This window comes from Protopterus annectens, chromosome 7.part0 (genome assembly GCF_019279795.1).
Source record: "Protopterus annectens isolate FY-2018-M chromosome 7.part0, PAN1.0, whole genome shotgun sequence".
Taxonomy (NCBI): domain Eukaryota; kingdom Metazoa; phylum Chordata; order Ceratodontiformes; family Protopteridae; genus Protopterus; species Protopterus annectens.
This window is the reverse complement of record NC_056739.1, coordinates 1,982,559,460-1,982,577,771: the sequence shown is the minus strand read 5'-3', so window position 1 is coordinate 1,982,577,771 and position 18,312 is coordinate 1,982,559,460. Positions and strand designations below refer to the sequence as shown.

Genomic DNA, 18,312 nt, shown 5'->3' with positions numbered 1-18,312 from the left:
ATTACTTATAAGTTAGGCATCATAGAATGATTTTCTTACTATCTTAACTACATGTTGGTGAAAGTCCAGATTGCTGTATTCATATGTTCCCAGATCCCTTACTACTGGGTTGACATTTACAGGTGTTTTATTGATGGAGTGATTAACTTGGGTTGACAGTTTCCCAAAGGGCATTACAATGCATTTTTTTTGTATTGAGTTTTAGGTCATGGCTTTTGCACCAGTCATTTGCCTGTGTTAAACCTTCTAGCAAGATGTTGGTGTCTTAGGGGGGAATCGATAATAGCTCTAAATTAACAGTCATTTGCAAGTTGGTAAGCCAAAGGCCTCGAATATTAGCCTTGACTTACGAAAAGTAGATGTCAAAAAGGAGTGGGCCCAGCACGAAGACCTGGGGTGCTCTGCTGGTGACTGGTTTACTGGTGGAGGTGGTCTCACCAGTCCTGACTTTTTGGGTCCCGCCTGTGAATCAGCTTGCAATCTAGTAAGTTATGTAGGGATTTATGCCTAGCTCAGAGAGCTTGTCAACCATCCCTGAGTCGGGTGTTGTACTGAATGTCTTGGCCAGGTCAAGATGGACTGTATGCACTGTTTTACCCTCACCTATTGCCTTGGTGATCTTCTCAAAGAAGTGTACCAGGTTAAGTATCATGCATGTCAGGGTGGACAAGTGGTGTAAGGGCCAGGCTCAAGGATTGACTTCCTTCCACAGTTCATGGGAATTCTGGTCTCCACATGGAGGCGTGGGTTCAAATCCCACTTCTGACAGGTGTTTTTTACTCAGTGCCTCACTGTCTAAGTAGGCACGACCTTCCCTTAACAAAGCCAAACTGGGATGGGTCCAGTGTCTGCCAATGTCCTTGGTTATGATTTCCATGATAATTCATTTCATAGCTTTGCATATTAGACTTGTTAGACAGATGGGCTTGTAGTTCCCTGGGTTGGTTGAAGGTCTGCCCTTGTAAAGGGAATGACTGCTGCGGTCCTCCATTCACTTAGAATGTAACCTGTTTCAAGGTTTTGGTTGAAGAGTGCCTTAAGTGGCCCTAATAGGTCATGTTTTAAACTGTTCAGGAAGCAACTGGGGATGTTGTCGGGACCCACAGAGGCAGTGTTCTTGGCTTTAGCGTGATCTGCCAGCACCTGGTCCCTGCTAATAATCGGGGAAGTATGTTGGTGGGGATTTCACCTGTTACAGCTGGGGTAGTGAGGGTTCCGAGTTGGATTTGAATTTATCAGCTAGTAGATTTGTTATGCCACCATGATCAGTGAAGGTGGTATCATTCATCACCAATTCAGCACACTGCTGTGTGCTACCTCCAAGGTTCTGGACATAGCTGAAGAAGGCCTTATGATTGCCCTTAGCCTGTGAGCTCATCCTGACCCTGTAGTTGGCCTTGTTGGACTTAATTAAACCTCTTTGTTTCTTGTCTAGTTGTAAATGAGAGCACTTGTCTTTAAGGGAGTTGCTTTTCCTGATTTTGCCCATGGCCTTTCTTCTTTTATTATATACACTGTTCAGGTGAGGATTCTGCCAGTGGGGTTTGTTTATAGTGTTTGTTTTGGGTTTATTTCTGGTAGGTATGACAGCCTTTATGCAGCTATTCACATGTTTGTATAGGGACTCTATGAGTAATTCAGCATAGGTAGTTGTGTTCCTGGGGTTGGAGAAGCCTTGAATTTTGAAAAACCTAATAGGATGTAATTTGCCTTAGAATAATTCCTAACTGTTACTGGTTTAGCTGGGTTTTCTGAGTTTATTTTTACTTTAAAGGAGGCTGTTTTGTGATCTATCCTCACTAATGAGGGCATAACATGGGGGGGTACAGCACTCTCTCCTGTTCGTGAGTACCAGATCCAGTATGTTTGATCCTTTGGTTGGGATGTGCACTATCTATTCCAGGCTGTCTGTGTTAATAAAGTCTAGGAAGCATTGTGCCTGTGAGTTTGACGCAGCGCATATTTCCCAGTCTATACAGGGTTAAAGTCACCCATTAAAAGGGTGTTTGGTTGGATGGTCAGCACCTCTAGTAGGTTTAGTGAAGAGTCGTAACACTCCAGTTGCATAGATGATGACCTGTAGTAAGCCATAATATGGTGAGGAACCTTATCTATGACGACTTGCACATGAATGAGCTCCATGGCATCACCCTATGTAGCCAAGCTGGTGATACGTTTATGGTTAATGTAGCTTGAGACACCTCCACCTTTGGCCCCAGTCTTTGCTGTTGTTGGTCTAAAAGTGTGGAAGGCACTGCAGCCATGCACTGCTGAAGTACTTTTTATGGCTTTAAACCAATTCTCTATCACAGCACAGATGTCTACATTCTCCTTAGCGAGAAGGGCTTGAAGGGTATGGATTTTTTTTTGTTTAGGCTTCTAAAATTGAGCAGTGACATCATAAGATTACTTGGAGAATTTTTTTTTTTTGGTTTTGCCTAAAAAGGCTCTAAGGGTGTGAATAAAGTTTTAGCCAGTATCCAAAAGCCTAGGGGGGAACAGCTGCAGCCCATCCTTGGCAAAGCAATGTGGTTTTCTGACCATGTTCTCCCATGCTGACAGATACTGGATCCCCCTGGAATGACATCAGAAACAATGCCAATTTTAAAAATATGTTTATACTCCAGTGTCATCCTTGGTGAAGGTAGAATGTTGCTCAATGTGAGGTTCGTCTCTATCTGTGACACATATTCTGAGAGGTACATCTCATATCATTTATACCCACACAGACTGTAATAAAATCATATGGGTGCTGAGGTGCAGTGATGATATTGCAGATGATAGCTACAAATAGTCCACTAATCTTTATTTTCTCCTTGTCTAACCTGGTGAGTGGGGCATTTGTGTGTTGCACAATGGAGTCCTAGTGACAACAGTATTAGGGGAAGTATATGCTTGCCTTATGGGCTTTTCTCCTGGGGGACCATTGGGCATAGATTTATGTCAGATGATTGATGTTGCTTTTGATGTGTGTTTTAGTGACTGCCGAGGAGCAGTGTTGCTGTTAAGTGGCTCTGGAGGTCTTTGGGATTTGGGAAGGTTTCTTTTAATCGCTTCAGCATAAGACAACCTGTGTGTGCGTGTGTGTGTGTGTGTGTGTCTGTGTGTGTGTGATGTAGTGTGGGTATTCTTGACAATGTCGTTTCTATGCAAGATTTTCTCTTAAATAATGTGTTACTATCTTTAATGATTACCTGGTCATCTGAGAACATGTCACAACGGATCTATTTCTTAATTTCAAAGTTTCAAAACTTCAAATTTCTTATGGTCAAGACCATAAGATCAAAGTTTTGAAACTTCAAAATGTAAATAAAAAAAATACATACAAAACATTTTTTTTTATGTTTTTGCAGGGGGATGCACCCCACCACCCCTTCTAATTAAATATAACAACTCTGAGATTGCACTGCAGCAAGGAAAACAGTAAATATACCATTCCAGGCTGTACGGCGATCTCTGTTTGAACAGTTCTAAGTTTCAAAACTTCGATCTTATGGTTTTGACCATAAGAAATTTGAAGTTTTGAAACTTCAAAATTTAGAAGTAGACCTGTGACAACTGCTACATTGCCTAAGGGTGCCCAACTCTAACAGGCTGGTCACAGAGACATTTGGAAACTGCATATCTATATTGTCTGGTCCTGTAGGGGATGGGCTGTTTATGGTTAAGGCTTGACTTTTAACAAGGGTCTCCAAGGGGAGTTTCTTGGGTTAAGGACAAGATGTTACATAGTGCTGGGATATGGTTGTGCTATTTAATATGCAAACTATTTTTTGGGATTAAGGGCAAGATATATTATAGTACTGGGATATGATAGTGTTATCTGATGTGCCAGCTATCTGCTCTAAGCTTAATTCTGTGCAGTGTCATACTGTTTAACAAGTTTCCAACCTAATCCTAACTGTAGGGAAATGTTATTGTTTAGGTGTTTGCTGCTATACAGTGCATTGTGAAGCATAGGTGCGAGATGGGCAGCTCTGTGCAAACTTGTCTGATTTATAACAGAGAACAAATGTTGAAAACTAACTTTTACACTGTCTACCCAATAAATATGCACATTTTGAGCTCCCTGGAGTGCTTCCCATCTCAGAGAAACAAGGTAAATATCTTCTGCCACAAGATGGATGATCCTGGAACTTCTTAAAAGCAGAGCAAAAGTAGCTTTCAAGTGCAGATTAAACAATAAACAACTACCAAACAACTAGGTCCCTGGCTATTTAACCTTTCTGCAAGGTGATTTGGAGGCAAATAGAACTAAAAAAGCCAAAAACAGAAAAATAACTAGTTTTGCCAAGAAATTAAATACATACTTTAAAAATGCTCAAAAACAGTAGTGATCACAGTATAAAGCAAATACACGTGACGTAAATCAAGAGAATATTCTCATCTTAGCTCGAATGGCTCTGGATGCAGTTGAAACATCTGAAAAGTGATGCCAAACTTGGTTACTCTAGCATACATATTACTCATTATTATTATTATTATTATTGGGCGGCCGCGGTGGTGCAGTGGTTAGCATTGCCGGCTCACAGCTAGAGGCTCTTCGGTTCAATCCTCAGCTGGGGTGCCTTCTGTGCAGAGTCTGCATGTCCTACCTGTGGTCATGTGGGTTTCCTCCGGGTACTCCGGTTTCCTCCTACATCCAAAAGACATGTGTAGGTGTATTGGACACTCTAAATTGGCCCTAGACAAGAGTGCGTGTGCCTTCTGTGGAAGGTTGGGTGCCGGACACAATAAAAAGTCCACTGCCAACCATGAGCAGACAGGTGATCTGCTGTGGTGACCCCTAACCAGGAAAAAGACGAAAGAAGAAGAAGATTATTATTATTATTATTATTATTATTATACTGCTTTAATTACTTTTTAAACCAGATTCTATCGTACTTTGCAAATTATTATTATATCTTTCCTAGTATGTTTCATTCTAACACTGTAATTAAATTAAATTACAAAATAATCTTGGCGAACTTCAAGCTGCATGGTCAGCAAGGTGATTTGGAGGGGGATACTGTTTTGGCAGTCTGAATTGCATACAGACATTATACTTTCCACTCCACCAAGGTTGTATATCAGTATCCCCCTCCAAATCATGCTTTTCGCCTCTGTCCTCAACTGGGAAAAGTCTTTGTTTCCCAGTTGGACTATCTTGGTTAAAAAAAAAAAAAAAATAAATAAAGCCTAACGAGCAAGATATATGCTTGTAACAGACTACATATTTTCATCTCTCTCTCTCTCTACTACCACTAATACTGAATTAGCAGTAATTCAAATAGTGTATCTCTCCATCTCCTTACTACTATTACTAAAATACAACACAAGTAGCCAAAGTCTTGTCTACCTAAGCCTACAGTTTTCCCATGATATCACTCATCCACCTACCATCTCACCTCCAACCTTCTGCTACATAATGGTACAATGCATTAAACCTAATATGCATCATATATGTAGTAACAGCTTTCCTACAATCCTGTCATATGCTATCCAAAAACCGCAATGCAATGTAACTCCAATATCTTTCTTAAATAGATAACCTCATGAAAAGCCAAATGACTTTCATTATAGAGTTTAAATAATATCCATCAGAAATAATCATGTAAGACCATGTGTGCATAGCTGCTGCATAAATTTCTATTACCTATGTACATAAATGTATACAACTTTCTCAACAAAATTTGCAACACCTAAATGTGTAACTGTGAATTAGAAATACAAAAAAATAGTACTATGTGTACAATGTTTGTGCAATCGTGTATATTGAAATTTAAAATTATAATCTGCATTATCTGAGCTTTTCTCCCTGCGTCTCCAATGAAAATGTAATTCATGTTGATTTGGACAATCTCAATTAACAAATGCAAACAAACACATGAAAGAATGAATTAATACTGTCCCAAAGTAGCAAGACAGCAAACAATTTTGCTAAACATGACTTAAACTTTTAACTTGATGTCTGCCAGGAGACTGACCAGTTGATGCCGCCCTGCATGGAAATAAGGCTAGACCATTAGGGCAGTGAACTATATACCCTATACAACCTTGGTGGAGTGGAAAGTATAATGTCTGTATGCAATTCAGACTGCCAAAACAGTATCCCCCAGATTTACTCTAACAAGTGGATGACCTAAGTTCTCCTTCCCCAGGAAAAATGTAATTCTCCTTTACAGAGATGGAAAAGAAAGGGTAGGTCAATACTTTGCAAATCTCATTAATTGTAAGGTCTTACCACATGAAGAGTCATCAGGTGGACAGCTATAACAGGAATCATTATCCCTGTCAGTTCCAATAACAGAGATCTTGAACCCATGAAATTCAAATATAAGGGAGCAATAAAAGGAGAAAGAGGAGGGTCAATCCATGGCAAATTTCACTAAACGTATGGTTTCACCATGTGAAGAGCCATCAGGTGGACAGCTATTATAAGAGAAATCAATATCCTTGTCTATTTCAATAAGAGAGATCTTGAAACCATCAAACTCAAATACAAAGAAGAAATAGAAGGCTAAAGAAGAGGGCCTCTTGTTCGCTCCCACATGGGTAGACCTGTACCCTTCCTGTATATGTGTGCATCCTATGATCCTATGCGTTGGGGCAGGGGGTTCTGGGAACCAAAGGTGGAGTAAAAGCAGGCAATGGGAAGTGAGCTGTAATAAATTGTAACAATGAAACTTAACAGTATTTATATCATATATGTTGTATGCTGCTATCTTACCCTTTCAGCATAGTCCTACCTGGAAATTAATAGACTACAGAAATTCAGTCCTGAAGTGAGAACAGGTGATGGTCCTGTGGGTGTGAGTCAGTGGGGCATGCTCAACCACCAACAGCAAATTAGGCTCACTTTGGGTGGGAAGGTGGAGGAGAAAGGTCAGCATTCAACCCAAAACACTAATGCCACTACATTCAAGACAAAGGGCTTTACTAATAAGAGGAATGTGTGGTGCCACATGGATACGCTGAGAAACAGAGGCTCAAGGTCATTAAAAGATGACAAGCAGGATGTTGGACCCTTGGCTGAGGAGGTACCATGTTACATGAGGGTATGAAGGCCAGAGTGCTAAACCTAGAGTGGAATGCTGGTTTTAACCTTCATTTGATGTGCTCATTTACCCTTTTCTTTTCTTGGTTTGGCATCATGCTCATTTATCTTTTTGTCTACAACTCCTGCCTTGGATTTTATGACTGATCTTCAGACCTGTCTCTGCAATGGGAAACCTTCATTGCATTAAGTCTGTGCATGGAGAGGTAGGCCTCAAAGCATCACCTGAGATCACCTTTCAGAGGCTGGATTAAAGTCCTAACATTTGCAGTATCTAATGGCATGTTCTGAACTCAAGTACACACTGCAGCTGTTGTTTTTGCTGTGGTGTTTGTTCTTGATTTGGTGACATCAGAAACACCTAGAAGTCCTATGCTTTTTGGGTACTGAATATGGGAACATTCCAGTGATGCACATTATGATGAGATCTGACCTGCATGAATGGCTACAAAGAACTAGAAATTCTTGGTGGGGGTGGGGGCAGGCAAATGTTCATACCTCTTGTATAAGGATGGCTTGCATTGTGCTAATTGGGGGGAGGGGTATCATACATGCCCAAGTGATGTAGCCTGAGATTAGAAAACTGAACTAACAACTGAGAGGGAAACTGAATGAGTACCCATGCATTTATCCCCAGCCAAAGTGCCCCTCTTAGAAAGATTTTTTAAGAGAAGAAAATATTGAGTTAATGGACAATAGCAAGTCCAAAGATGGGCAATACAGCTACACTGACTTGCTCCTTCCACTGCTACAAAAGAGAAAAGAAAACAGTTTAAGAAGTTTAAAAACTAGATAGATTGTCACAAAAATTTCAACAAAGCAAACGAATGAACACTGATGGTCAAGTCCAAGTAGCTTAGGAAAATACGGACACCAAAATTAGCGCTTTCATTCACTTTATTATATAACATTTTGTATAAGTGTAATACAACAGTGTTTATTTTATTAGACAGTCTAAACTTGTGTCAGGTTAGCGCTTAAGCCGTATAGGAGGAATATAATCAGAAAGAAGTAACAGCCAAGCGTGAGCAGGTACAAACCCTTGTATGCCAGGTCAAATAAAACAGGATCCAAACTTGTAAAAAGAAATATTTAGTCCACAAACAACTGACAGAGAGATAAGCGCTTTCGCAGTGATGCTTCTTCAGATCTATGACAAACACTAAAACTGCTTTCACCATATATACTGTTCCCAATCAGTGGCAAGCAATTAGTAAAACATTCCAAAGAATTTTAAAGAGACAAGAACTGTTGCAATAAAAATACATGGAATAAAATGCAAAGAATCAAATGTATATAACATTCAAAAAGCATGTGTGAAAATCTTGTATAAAAAAGCATGTTTTAGGAACATCTATAAAAACAAATATAGACAAAATAAAAACAAGTGTGCTCTTAAGACATATTAAAACAGTTGGCCACAAAAGGGTTTGTACCTGCTCACGCTTGGCTGTTACTTCTTTCTGAGTGTTTATATTTTTTACATATGAAATCAAATTTTTTACATGAAATTATTTATGACATCATTTAGCATGTGATCAATTTTATCATTACATAAAATGCTTATAGGGTAGAGTTCAAAATGTTTCTGAAGATGTTAATGAGAAATAAAGTGAATGAAAGCGTTAATTTTAGTTTAAGAAGTTTGTCGTAAACAAAAATTATGCACAAAATGTCAGTAATGAATAACAGATAAATGAAACTTGCAAGACTGAAACTACAAAGTTGCAGAGTACTGGCAGGATAAGTAAAAGAATAGTTTAGATGACACAGACATTCTGTGGTTTTAGTATTAATATTCATTGCGTGTTTTAATGGTGATGGTGGCGGTGGAATGGGTACTTAGTACAACTGCTGTGTGGTAGGTTAGTAAAAAGTGTTAATTGTGACAGAATCGGAACTTACAGATACCATCCTTTTATGCAGTGTCTAACTTGCTGTTCTTTGTCAGCTGAAAGATCACCCAAACCTACTTTACTTATTAAGAAGAAGGCAGTTCAGCACACAGGTACTATGGTTATATGTTGCTATTAAGCTTCACTGCTTCCTCATGTAATTTGGGGTTTAATTTCCACTGTCTATACTTGCCCAATGTATGACTTTGAGCAAGTCATTTAAGCAGACAGTGCTACCATGCTTCAATACAATTAGCAAAACAAATAGCGGGTCTATATTACATGAACGAGCGATCAAAATGTCGAGTACAAGATACTCGACATACTTTGATCGAACATTCATGTAACCGGAGCCTCCAAATGCTGAAATTTGGAGTTCTGAAATGTTTTGTTTGGCCTTCCTAGTGAGTGTAGCATGTGACGTAAACACACTACACTGTTCGGAATGGCTATGTAAGAGGCTGCTTTCTGCAATATACCAACTCTGAGATCGCTGTACATTGGGGAAAGGGCAATTTCCCGGTAACCGCTTGTGTAAGAAGTCACTTTGCGATTACCGGGAAATTGCCCTTTCCCCAATGTACAGGGATCTCGGAGTTGGTATATTTAGTTGGGGGGGGGGGTGAAGCCCCCCACTTTGTTTTAAAAGTATGTGTGTTTGTGTAGGTGTTTGAGTGTTTGAGTGATGTGAGTGTGTAGGGGTTTGTATGTGTTGGTTGTATGTGTGTGTGTGTGTGTTGTATGTTAGCTTAGGGAAGGTGTTGGACAAACAAAATGTTTCGATTTTGTATTTTTCAGGGTTTTTAGTTTTCAATTACATGAAGGAGCGATCAAAGTGTGTCAAGTATGTTGTACTCAACATTTTGACTGCTCGTTCATGTAATACAGACCCCAAATAGCCACAAAGATTTCCACCATTTGAGATAAACCTTTTAAAAGCCTGTTTGTTTAGAGGGACTACAGTAATCAGTATCTTGAAGATGAATCAGCTTTTATGTTGACGGCATTAAAGCCCTCAAAAGCTTCATATGACAACAAAATACTTCCTCAAAATGTAGACATGTTGAACTTTTTTTTTAGTTCTACAATGTGCCACACTTTATTTATTATTTATTTTATTTTTATTTATTTTACATTTGTTGACCGGGCTAGTCTAACTGGATACATGTCCATTTTCAGTAGAGGCCTGGGGAGAAAAGCTCCAAGCATAAGAATAACAATATAACAAAAAGCAAACAAGTGAAATAAAGTAATAAAGCAACAGTACCATAGTAACATAGGTAAAATGAGAAAAGCAAATGGGACTAACAAACAGTGACTACAAAACATTTAGGCAAAAGCCAGACCAGACATAAACAAGCAAATGCACTAGACAGCACCAGGGCAATTGCAGAAAGAACAAAGTTCCCAAATCCTATCAAATTACTAAGAATAAAGCAAGAGGAGAGAAATAAGTTTTGGAGGCAAGAGGGAGGGGTAGGGTTGGAGTAGGAGTGAAATACAAGTTTCAGTCTGGGTTTGCACAAGGACAAAGCCACTTAGTTTTTAGATGTTCTTTTATTTGTTTTTTGAATTGAGAAGCAGGTGCTAGGGTAGATAGTTCAGAAGGGAGCTGATTCCATTTTTTTCCTATAGTGTTTGAGAAAAGAGAGTCACCAGCTTTGTTGTTTGATTTAGTTAAGGAGACAAGTAGTTTATTTGCATAACGTAGTGTAGCCAGATTTCTATATGGAGAGATCAGATTAGAGAGGATGGGTGTATCGTTGGGGTGGTATAGGATCTTTTGTGTCATAAGTAACTGTTGACAGAGTATATGGTTCTGTATTTCTAACCATCCTAGTTGTTTAAGGTTAAGGCAGTGGTGGGTTTTAAAGGGAGAGCATGTGATGAATCCAGCAATACTATTATAGCAGGTAGAAAGTTTGGAGATGTTGTTTTTTGATAGGTTGGTATATATAGCAGAGGCATAGAAAAGGGTAGAAATGAGGTGAGTTTGTGCGATAGTTTGCCTGGCTGAGGGTGTAAGGAAGGGTTTGATTCTGTAGAGGGTACCAAGTTTTCTGTTGACAGTCTTTATGGTGGAGTTAATATGGTCATCAAAGTTAAGATGATTGTCGATTGTGACACCTAGTAGGAGGGTGGTAGTATCTGGTGCTATATTAGTAGCATTATTGGAGGTTATAGAGAAGAATGGAGTGGGTGACTTATGAGTTGGTGCAAAAAGTAGTAGTTTTGTTTTTTTTGGATTCAGGAGAAGACGATGTTGCATGAACCAGTTTTCTACTTTTTGGAATACAGTTTGGGTTAGGGATTGGAGTGAGGGAATATTATTGGTTGTACAGATTAAGGTAGAGTCATCTGCATATTGGATGCAGGTGGCGTGGGGTATGTTCAAGTGGAGATCGTTAATAAATATGGAAAAAAGAAGTGGACCTAAGATAGAGCCTTGAGGGACTCCAATATTAACAGGAAGTAAGGAAGACAAATTGTTATCCCAGAGTACAGCTTGCTGTCTATTTTGAAGATAACATCTGAACCATTGTAATGCTTGTAGGTCGACAGAAAGGTGCTTTAGTGTTTCAAGAAGTAGGGTATGATTACCCATATCAAAGGCTTTTGACAGGTATAAAAATAGTGCAGAGGAAAAGGAGTTATTATTGCGGTTTTTGTTTATAGTGTCAGTGAAGGAGAGAAGAGCAGTAGTAGTACTATGGAATGGTCTAAAGCCATGTTGGCAGTTGGCTAGTAGGTTGTTTTGTAGAAGGTGGTTAAGTATTTGTTTGTGAATACATTTTTCCATTATTTTGGCTAATGGGGAGAGTAAGGCAATAGGTCGGTAGTTAGAGAGGTCAACTGAAGTTCAACCTTTGTGTAGAGGGATAATGTGTGATATTTTCCATATGGTAGGGATTTTGCCTTCAGTGATGGTTCTGTTAATCAGGATAGATATGGGGTAGTCAATGGCTTGTGCAGCAATTTGTAGGTATTCAGATGGGAGATGGTCAGCGGATGGGGTACAAGGTTTTAGTTTAGTAAGTAGTTTGTAAATAAGAGATGTTGGAACAGGGTGTATATGAAAGGTTGGGGAAGAAGTATTAGAGGTATTCAATTGCGAAGCAGGTAAAGGCTTCAGTAAGTCAGAGGTCAGGAAGTACGACTCATTTTTGAATTTTTTCAGTTGCAAAATATGTTGAATGCTACAATGGTTGTATCCTTCTGGTTAAGAAACCAAATAGAAACAGATATATATATATATATATATATATATATATATATATATACATATATAGTTTACAATGAAAATAATGATGACTTTTACAGTTCATTTGCCACAGTGGTACATTGCTCTGATTGTAGTGCACAGGGTCCTGGGTTTGAGACTTGGTAATGATATATTAACCCTCTTCAAGAGCAACCTTGATGAGTGGATAAAAAAACACAAATTTGTCCCAAGGGTTCTACCTATGTCCCTCATTGACAGGGGCGACAGGTGCTGACTGAGGTTTCTTTTTTGGGGATAATTTTTTGGCTACGCTTGTAAGGGCCCTAGGGCCATTAGCCTAGTAACTTCCTATGATCCTAATATTGAAAGTCATAATAAAATAGGTTTAGCTGTGCGATATTATGTAAAATAATGAGATCAGAATGTTAAAATGCATGTGGCGAAATGATCGTATTCGCACTTTCGACATTCTTGTTGCAGTTCACTACTGCAAATCACGTAACATACCGTTTTTGTGGGTGTCAAGCCCCCCTGCACCATTATATATATTCCAACTCTGAGACTGCACTTCATTGGGGAAAAGGGTAATTTCCCGATCCCCACTGTACCACGATCTGTTGTCATAATGTCGATCACATATGTGCGAATGCAGAGTGGCATTTGCTACACTGAACACTTGCAGTACTGCAGGTCGGCGATACCAGAATCAACCAAATGAGGTTTGAAATTCCTGTTTTCGATGAACATTCATTCGCCATTGTCATAGAAAAACACACACACACACACACACACACACACACACACACACACACACACACACACACACACATATAAATTCAGACTTCTTTTAGGCGTAGTAATTAATACTGAGCTAGTAGACAGGAAATAAAAACTCAGACACTGAATAGATGATTAAGCTTTTGCTCTTATTCAGATGGAAGAGCTTCATCAGAATAACCTATAGTCAACAATACTTACATTATACGTAACTAGAGTCACATGTAAACAAAAAAACAATGAACTACTTATAACTTATTAGTACAGTAACCAATAAAACAACCAGACAATATTTAAACTGTGCCAATCATCTTAACACAATGATCATTGAACATACATATAGGTTCATAGGTTCATAGGTAGATACTAGGCTATCTGCCTTAGGGCATTTATAAGCCTAGCCAGAGTGTATTTGGCTTCCGCCTCCCTATTAGATTAGCCTACTGTGCCTCTGTAAAGTAGGTCACAGAAGGTACCCTTTTAAGATTAGTTTACTTTGCCTCTGTCTAGCAGGGACACAGAAGATATCCCAGGGGTGAATTTGCGATTTCCCATCCAGGCATCTAGATTTTGCTTGAAGAGGGTCAGCGAGGGGCTATGTCTAACATGAATTGGGATTCTATTCCAGAGTGAGGGGAGCCTCTGGGAAATGAATCTGTCCCTCCAGCATGTCCTATTTATTTTTGTGCTGAGGTTTAGGTCCCTGGAGCGTGTAGCTCTAAGGGACTTGGATTTTTTGAGGTGGAGCATGTCCATTAATTCTGGGTTTGACATGGCTTTGTACGTCAGGCATAGATTGCCTCTGAGTAGGCGGTAAGCAACTGAGTAGAGCTGGAGTTTCTTTAGTCGAGCTGCATAGGACATCTGTTTGTAGCCCATGATCTTCTTGGTGAGGTACTTTTGGGGTCTCTCCAGTTGCTGCAGGTGTCGGGTAAGGTACATCCCAAAAGGGGCATTGTATTCAATTATGGGCCTGATGAGTGACGAGTAGAGGGGCACAATGACCTCTCTTGATCTAGATGCGAACCCTTTCGTGATAAGGTGGGCTATATAGAAGGTCTTTCTAACCACTTTGGCAACGTGATTATCAAAGGAGAGATTACTATCTACGTTGGTCCCCAAATCTCTAATTACTTCTTCCGTACTTAATGGATTACCACCTATGTGGTAATTTGTAGGCACTTTGTTTTTCCCAAAGGGGATGACTATGCACTTTTTAGCATTAAGCTTGAGGCCATGGCTCTGGCACCAAGCATCCGTCTCTGTGAAACCCTTTTGGAGGATGCTTGTGTCAGCTGGAGATTCGATTATGGCCCCCAGTTTGCAGTCATCTGCAAACTTTGTCAGCCATAATCCCCCCGTGTTAGCCTGAACCTCAGAGAAGTATATACCGAACGAGAGAGGTCCCAGAACTGAGCCCTGTGGGACGCCATTTGTAACTGGTTTGGATTCGGACATGGCATCTGCGATTCTGACCATGTGGGTTCTATCTCTGAGCCAGTTTGCAACCCATCTTGTGATATAGGGGTTGATATTTAAGCTGGTAAGCTTATTTATAATGCCCAAGTGGGGTATTGTGTCGAAGGCTTTTGCGAGGTCCAGGTTGGCTGTGTGGACTACCTTGCCCTCATCTATGGCTTTGCTAACTGTTTCAAAGAAATCAACTAGGTTTAAGAGGCGAGATCTGCCCTTAACAAAGCTGAACTGGGTAGGATCCAGTGTCTGGAGGCTCCCAATGTCTTTGTTTATGAGTTCCATAATAATAATATGCTCCATAGCTTTACAGACCAGACTAGTCAGGCTTATGGGGCGATAGTTCCCGGGGTCCATTGTGGCACCACCTTTGTGGAGTGGGACCACTGTAGCTGTACGCCATTTTTTGGGTACATATCCTGTAGTAAGGCTAAGTTTGAACAGTGACTTAATGTGAGGGTTCAGTTCTTCTTGGAGCTCGTGTAAGACACAGCCTGGGACACTGTCCGGTCCCATAGATGCTGTGTTTTTTGCTTTGGAGAGGGCAGCTTTCACCTGTGCATCTGTGATGTCATGGAGGTTATATTCAGTTGGGATAGGCATTTGCTCCTCTGGGGTGGAATGGGGGGAGAAGTTTGCACTGAATCTGTCTGCCAGGATGTTGGCTATGTCTGTAGGTTCGGTATATTTTGTACCGTTATGCAACAATTCAGGGCATATCTGGGAGTTTCCACCCATGTTCCTGACATAACTAAAGAATGCCTTGTGATTATCCTTAGTGTCTAGGGCAATTTTTCTTTCAAAACTGGCCTTTGATGATTTTATGAGGGATCGAAGTTTCTTGCTAATACTGATCAGAGATGCCTTCCATTTTTGGGATTTTGCTCTGTCATGTAGTAGCTTCCTCCGTCTGTTGTATAGCTTATTTATGGCCGGGGTCCACCAGACCGGTCTCCTGTTTTTGGAGGAGTGAGTCTTGGTTTTATTTGGGATAGCACGATCCATGCATTCCTGCAGGTGCTCATAGAATGCATCTGTAAAGGATTTGGTGGATTGGGCTGTATTATCCTCTGGCCCGGGGGCTTTGAAGGATTCCACCTCAGTCTTGAGAAGTGCAAAGTTGGCTTTTGAGAAATTCTTTACGGCGATTTCCTTGGCTGGGGGTGGGGACGGGATATGGATGTCCAGGGAAATTTGTTTATGGTCTGATCTTACCAATGAGGGGTTTACCTCTGGTGTGGAATATAGAGTCCCCATGTTGGTGATGGCCAGGTTCAATATGTTGTTCCCTCTTATGGGAGTGGTGACCAGTTGTTCCATCGCATTAAGAGTTTATAAATTCAAGGAACCGTTGGGCGAGGGTGTTTGGGCTTGAGTAGTTTTCCCAGTCAATGTTTGGGTAGTTGAAGTCACCCAATAACATAGTGTTTGGAGAGACCTTCATATTCTCCAGTGTTCTCAGGAATGCCAAGTGGGGTTCCTGTAATAGGGAGGGTGTTCTGTAGCAGGCTACAAACTGAAAGGCAGTTTTGCCCGCTGTTAGTTGCACATGCATGGTTTCCGATGCTTCGTGCAGTGCCACTAACCTGGAGGTGTAGGTATCTTTGATGAATATAGATACTCCCCCCTCCTTTTGTGCTTCGGTCCGAGTTTTGGGGCCGAAACGCATGGTATGAGTTATAACCTGGTAGTGCTGGGGTGCTCTCAAGAGCCTTGAACCAGGTTTCTGTTACTGCACAGACATCAATTTTCTCCATACTGAGGAGAGCCTCGAGTGCGTTCATCTTGAGGTTTAGACTTCTGGCATTGAGTAGCATTACCTTTAGTTTTTTTTATACTTGGGTTGTCTATGGAGGTGGGTTTGTCCTTTGAGCCTTGCCTAAAAAAGGCAATATGGGGGTGGCAAGAGCCTTGGCCAGTATACAAAAGCCTAAGGGTGACAGGTGCAAGCCGTCCCTAGCGAAGCAACGTGGCTTGTCGAGCATGTCATCCCAGGCTGACAGACACTGGATCCCCTTTGAATGACACCAATACTTTAGCCAATTGTTGAAACTGATCATTTTGTCTTCATACTGTGGCATCATTCTTGGTGAGGGCAAGATGCTACTCAAGGTCAGGGTCATACCAGCCTGGGCTACATGGTCAGAGAGCTCCTCTATGTCTCTTTTCATGTAGTCCAGGGAGGTACGTCTCAGGTCATTCACACCAGCATGGACAATGACAGAGTCATACTTGTACTTGCTTTGGAGTGACCTGAGTGCTTGCATTATGTGGTGGATCCTGGCACCCGACAGGCAGCTTACAGTGACCTTCTCCTTGTTCAGTCTGGTGAGTGGGACGTCAGTGTGCCGGACAACAGAGTCCCCCATAACAAGTGTATTTGGTGTGTTGTTTGGCCTTAAGGGCTGTGACTGTGAGGCACACTGATTTTGTGAGATATGTGATTCGTGGGTATTGTTGAGGGGTGGCTGTTGCTTGGATATCTGCTTAGGAGGTCTTTGCTGTTTAGGCAGATTTTTATTTAGAGCCTCCGAGTATGTTTTTGTGTGTTTATGTGTTGGGTATGCAGATGCAATAGGTCTGTGTGAGACTGGATTTGTGGTGTGGGTGGTTACCTTTTTCTCCTGACTGACTGTGTCAGTCATGGGTTGAGAGAGCTCTGCCTCCAGCTTGGCTGTGTAACTGCATCTCTCACATGTATTAGAGTTTGTTGGAAGGAGGAGAAGGTTGTCTGTGTACATAAGGCAATTGTAACATTGCCTCAAAATTCCCAGATTCATCAGCTGGACTGGAGAGTAACCTTGAAACTGACCCTTGGACATACCAGATTAGTACTTTACTGATCAGATTAGGGAAGGGAACTGATTTTTCACTTGATCAGGAAGGACCAATCGGGAGCCTAATACTTATGAGAAGTCAAGGAGGGTGTAGTGCTTTAGTTAGTTAGTGTTTCCTTATAAGAGCTGAGCAAGTGCAGGGCTTTAGAAAGAGAATAGAGTGATTACTTTGAGAGTTTGAACATTTCTAAGGGAAAAAGTGAAGAGCAGACTTTGTGGAGCCTGGAATAGTTTAAACCTGTTTAGGCGGCGCTGCCCGATGCTGCTCAGTGAGCAAAACCGCGCAAAAAGAGAGTTGTAGGGTTTTAACAGAGAGAGATCAAGGAGTTTAGAATTGACCCAAAATGGCCAATAAAACTACAGCTTCTAGGTAGTAACCACTCCTCCAGGGACAGGCAGGCTGTTCAGTGTTAACCACTCCCACTGGTGAACACAAAGACTTCCCTTTAGCCCAAGCAAGCACTGGCCTTCTAGAAACTTCTAAACAGTTCAGAACAGCAAATCTGTAACTGAACTTTCTTAACTTTCAGAAAGTGGGAAAAAAGCAAGATTTTTTTTTTTCTTTTTGTTGTAGTTTAAAGGTAGCAGAGATACACAAGCAGCAAAATAATCACAACAGTGCAATAAACGACCCCACACTTGAGTGCTAGGCCAAAATCAGGTAAAATGCAGTTTTTAGAGAAAAAAACTATTTTAAATTAAGTGCAACACAGGAAATGCAGTAAACAGGCTCTAGATGTGTTCCAAGTACTGCTACTGTTACAGATATAAACTTTAGCAAGCCTGAAAATGCCAAAAAGTAGGTGGCAAAGCAGTAAAACTTAACAAAAAATCAGAAGAAAATACTTAAAATCACAAAAGTGGCTCCTTTTCTTCTCTCAGCGTTTTCTCCCCTTCAGCAACAACTAGCAAGCCTGAAAAGATGCCAAAACCACGAGGCAGCCAGGTTTTGAGAGACATATCAAGGATTGACAGGGGCATGAATATTAAATAAACACTCCCTTGTGTTAGCTTATCATTGAATATACAGTGTGCACACTAAATATGCATGTAGGAGACATGAATATTCAT

The 18,312-nt window shown here is 40.7% G+C and overlaps 1 protein-coding gene across 1 annotated transcript in view; it reads right to left on the bottom strand.

Moving 5' to 3' along the window:
- Positions 1–18,312, bottom strand: part of LOC122807285 (cytosolic 10-formyltetrahydrofolate dehydrogenase) — a 586,928-nt gene that overhangs the window by 309,428 nt on the left and 259,188 nt on the right. The gene's annotated exons all lie outside the window — the stretch shown is intronic.